Raw genomic sequence first — 5,260 nt, 5'->3', positions numbered from 1 at the left:
CATCAGCAAGGCAAGCTGCAGAATCTAGTGCTTAGTAAGTTATGATCAAAGTCTTCACAGTGGGACACTCTGCAGTTTGGAGTATGTTCCTGCAGGCTTAGTGTTGACCTTTGTTCTTTTACCAGTGAATCTGTGGGCTCCTAATATCTACTTAACAAACTTCTGGTGAATCAGCCAGAATCTGCTTCCTTCACTTGAAATGAAGAACTCTGACTAAAATTAAGTCAGCTTGCTTCTAAAACTTTCTCTAGCAATTGTGTCCTAGGAGCAGAAGAAGAGAAAGCAGATGATTAGGGTGATTTACATAAATTCAATATGCTAATCATACATTCTTACCTAGGTAGTAAGGCAAAGCTAAGAAAATCCACCTGACAAAATATCCTAGCAACAATTTTACATTTTTTTAACTAATAAAATAACTCTATCCTAATAATAAATGTAATTAAGGAAGAAAATATGCTCACCTTTAATCTTACCACCATAACAGATTATTCCATTAGTTTGTGTCTTTCCTTTTGATCTTTAATCTTACATATATTTTGTATTAAAATGATCATAGTATATAAAATTTTACTTTGCATACCAGCCAGGGACCCAAGAGAAAAACAGATGGCACACTCCAACTGAGTAATTTAGGGATAGTTCAATAAAGGGACAATTTATAAAAATATGGGCTGCGTATAGGGAAACCAAAGAGGTAGTGCAGTATCCAAGGGGTAGTAACCAGGGTGTTGTTCCCAACCCAAGGACTGAAGAGACAAGGGTTGGGAACGGTTACTCACCCCAGAGATGTAAAGTGCTCTGTGCAGAGGTCTGGGTGACAGGAGTCCTCACTTTGGGCTCAGTGACCCATACAGCCTGCAGTGATCCTGCAAAGAGGGAATCTGGAGAATATATATCGATGCCTTGCTTTCCTCCTGGCCTCTGATCTCCTACCAGTGTTTTTCATGGCCGTGACCAGATGAAAAGGAAACCTGCGGATAAAGTCCAAGCAGGTCAGCGTCCTGCAGCGCAGAGCAGAATCTGGAAGGTAAAAGTAATATATCTAGCACCACATGATGGTATAATACTTTATAAAGATAACATATCACTGCTTGCTTAATTACTCTTCTATTACAAAGGCTTTATATTTTTTCCTCTTAAAAAGAAATGTGCAACATTTTTATAAATATCCTGGTACAGATTACATTTTTTCTCTTGAATAATTCATAAGAAATGACACCAAAAATTATACGACTATTTCTCCACAAAAGAACAGTTTAATGTGAGGAATATCTTTGTCCTAATCTGTGCTTATCATTTTTAAAGTAAGCTGTAATGCATTAAAAATGACGTTAAAGTTGTATATGGGAAAATGTTTCAGCGTTCTTAGGATATGTCACATAGGAATCACCCATAATCAGGAGAATAGAAACGGAAAATATTTCCTTTTGGAGATAAAAAGTTCAGGCTTAGTAAGGTTTGCCCACAAGTCACGTGGCCAGTTGTAATAGATTAAACTGTGGGCAGAAGTTACTCATGTCTAAGACACAGGCTAAGCTGCTTCCCTTGCAACGAAGCTTCAACTGTTCAAATTCCACTCGACTTCATCCCCCACAGAGCAGACAAAGCAAGAAGAGGGAACAGCAAGCAACTTCTACCTAACAGTGGTGACCAGAAGTTGCATACATTTATTCACAGTCCATTGGCCAGATCGTAATCACACAGTCTCACCTACTTTCTAGGATGGTTGAGAAATGTAGTCTCTACCTGACCATTCATGTTCTACCAGGAAAGATTCTATTAATAAACAGAAAGGATATTGAGGACAGCCAACAGTTACATCCATGGTGACACCCTCTGGCCACACATATATCCATACACATCTTTATTGTTTACATAAAACATTCTCATTCCTCCCTGAGGGAGGGAGTGCAGAGTTACAGCCACCAAAAAAGTCATCCATCTGGGTGAAGTACAGTACTTTCCATCACAGGAAGTGGTCCTGCAACTTATAAGCTAAAAGACAAATGCCTTCCACATACATCCCCAATATACAATGGTGGGACCGGAACAATATAACTACAATAAAAACTTAAATTCAAAAGAAAGAAGAAGGAGAAACTAATCCAATCCTGCTGATTGTGAATTTTGAAGACCTCATGCTGTGTAAGTGCCTTGATTATCACTACTGTTTGCCATGGTTTCTGGAAATAACTCCTTTGTCCAGTGTTCTCTGTAGTCCTTCCTTCGTCTTCTTGCAATTTCTTCTCTGTGGCCAAAAATGTGGCGATTTCTTCTCTGGGGCTGAAGAATATGTCCTTGCAGCCTTATGCTGCTGGTGTAGACCTTGGGAAACAGGTTGTTTTACAGGTTCGGCAACCACAGGCTCTTGCAGGCCAGCCCTGTGGTTAGCAATGATTCCTTTTCATCACTTTGATTCCAGTCAGCTCCATTTGAAGTAACCAAAGTGAAAGAATCTTCTCTGGTTATAGCTTTTATGACTTCAGACTTTCATTTATATACTAGTTCATGGGCTCAGACTGCTCCGCCTCCCACCTCAATTTAATGGCAATTACCTGAGGCCATCTGAAACAGTAGCATGGATAGGAGGACAATATCATTAAACTGACCTTAGAAGCTGGTCGCTCCAATTTTCTAAGAACATTTAATATGGCATCTTCTAGAAAGGCTCTCAGCAGCCATCCTCTTTTCTGCTGTTTGGGGTTCAGATATATTTGGCTTTTCTAATCTTCTAAGGTCCAAATTACTGAACTCACAGTCAATATAGATTGACTTTTTTTTTGTCTTGGTTATAATCTGAGTGTTTTAACACTGATTTGTCATACAATAGACATTAATATTTCTTCTACTTTTCAACCAATTTGATATTCCCCCCTTTTCAATAAATTCACTCTTTGACAATCAAATTACCCCAAAAGCTGGCAGGTGAAAAGAGTGAACAAAAATTAAGTTTCCAATCACTCTGTCCTCTCAACCTGAGATGGCCTCTCTATTTCTAATCCAGATAAAATCTTGACTTTGAAATATCATTATTGTGGACTCTTTAGTGACTGCTGACACTGGTTTTATGACCAAAAAAAAAAATCTTCCTCTGAAAAAATATCATATCTTGATATTTTAGGATCAGTGCTTATTTTGATTAACGGGACAGAGAGTGTTCCATTAGAAGTGTTTTGTTTCTTTCAATTTTTCCTTGCAAACTGGCTAATAATTGGCTAAATCCATCTCTCTCCTAGTTACTTACTAAAAGGAGAAAGACTCTGCTAAAGTACATCAACATTTTTATTTTTTCTAGCCACATACCCTGGAGTTGAAGTTCCAGGAAAGATGTGGCATATCTCTAAAATTATCACAGGTAACTGTTTTACTAAATGTTTTTCCCCAGTATAACAAGAGCCACTAGCTTTCCAGGCTACAATATATGACCCTGGCCTCCCATTACCTGATTACAAAGCCTGTACCACGTATTTTGGGTTTTATTATGACAACATCCCACTTTCAGATACCAACTTTTACATTTGGATTCTTTATTGTAACAAAGAGATAACAAAATACATGATTTAAATAGCATAGATTTAAAACACATGATTTAAGTCATATAGATTTAAAACACATCATTTAGATAACATGGGAAGAACACATTTTCTTTCATTTAGCTATACAGAAGAAAGTGATCCAGGGCAGATAGGTTGACCCTGCCATTCTCAATACACGGTTTTAATCTCTAGATCCAAGGCAGCTGGTTCGCTTATATCCATTTTTCCAGCTAGCAGAAAAGGGGGAAAAAAGGAAGTAGAAAATAAACACTTTCCTTTTGCAAGATGTGACTTCAATTGAATATTTCACTTCAGTTTACATTATTTGGGTCAGAAGTTAGTCAGATTAACACATCTAACTAAAAGGGAGGCAGGGAAATGTACAGTTGACCCTTGAACAATGCGGGGGTTAGAGACACCGACCCTCTGAGTAGTTGAATCTGTGACTATAACTTATATAGTCAGCTCTCTATATCCACAGTTCTGTATCCACGGATTCAACCAACAGTGGATCATGTAGTACTGCAGTATTTACGATCGAAAAACATCCACGTATAAGTGGACCCATACAGTTCTAATCCGTGTTGTTCAAAGTCAACTGTAGTTTGGTCAAGCAGCCAGCTATACGGTTAAAACTCAAGAGGTTTTATTAGTAAGAAAGAAGAGAATGGTAAATGGAGAAAAAATGAAGGCTTGTATACTAGACTCATCCCTCAGGGTCCATGGGGGATTGGTTCCAGGACTCCCAGGGATACTGAAACCCACAGATGCTCAAGTCCCTTATATAAAAAGATGTAGTATTTGCATATAAGCTACACAATTTTCCCATATACTGTAAATCATCTCTAGATTACTTCTAATACCTAATACAATGTAAATACTACGTAAATAGTTGCAAATACAATGTAAATGAAATAGTTGCCAGCATGCAGCAAATTTAAGTTTTGCCTTTTGGAACTTTATGGAATTTTTAAAACATATTTTTGATCTGTGGTTGGTTGAATCACTGATGTGGAACTCGTGAATATGGAGAGCTGACCGTACTGTACTGTACTTTCTCTTTCCACTGAACTGACCTTAAGAAATAACAGTCTGACTTTTTAGAAATTTAAATTAAGGGAGAATTGAGTGCCAAGTTCAAAAAAATAAGAGTTGCTTCTGGAGTACAGGGTATGAGAAGATATGTATTTCTAAATTTTTCATTAGGCCAAAATAGCTGAGAACCAAGACACTAAATTATAGATCTAGAAAACATCATCTTGCATTTAATTTGGACCATATCTAAAGGACCATGGCAAAATGTTAGCCCAGTTTAGCCTGCTGAGATGTCTGAAGAAGGAGATCTCTAGTTTTCTGGCAATATCTTTACCATTTAATTTTGAGAAAGAATGGCCATGAGATCCGATTCCCCACCCTCAAACTCACATTTCTCCGTAATGTGGTGTAGTGTGGAGGTAAGGATGGGCATAGAGGCAGTCTGGATTCAAATCTGGGGAACTCAAGCCCTGTTTTTACCAACTTAGCGACCCTAGAGAAACACTCAATCTTTCTAAACCTCAGTTTCCTAAACTATAAAAGGATGATCATATTTGAACCTACTTAGTAGGGGTATTTAGAGGATTAAATGGCTCAGAAACATGTTAAAGCATTTAGAGCACTGGCTGCCATTTCGTCAATTCTCAATGAGTAACAGCTATTATTATCTGCTTGTATCATTTTTC

The sequence above is a fragment of the Orcinus orca genome, chromosome 9 (assembly GCF_937001465.1).
Source record: "Orcinus orca chromosome 9, mOrcOrc1.1, whole genome shotgun sequence".
NCBI lineage: Eukaryota > Metazoa > Chordata > Mammalia > Artiodactyla > Delphinidae > Orcinus > Orcinus orca.
This window is presented reverse-complemented; position numbering follows the sequence as displayed.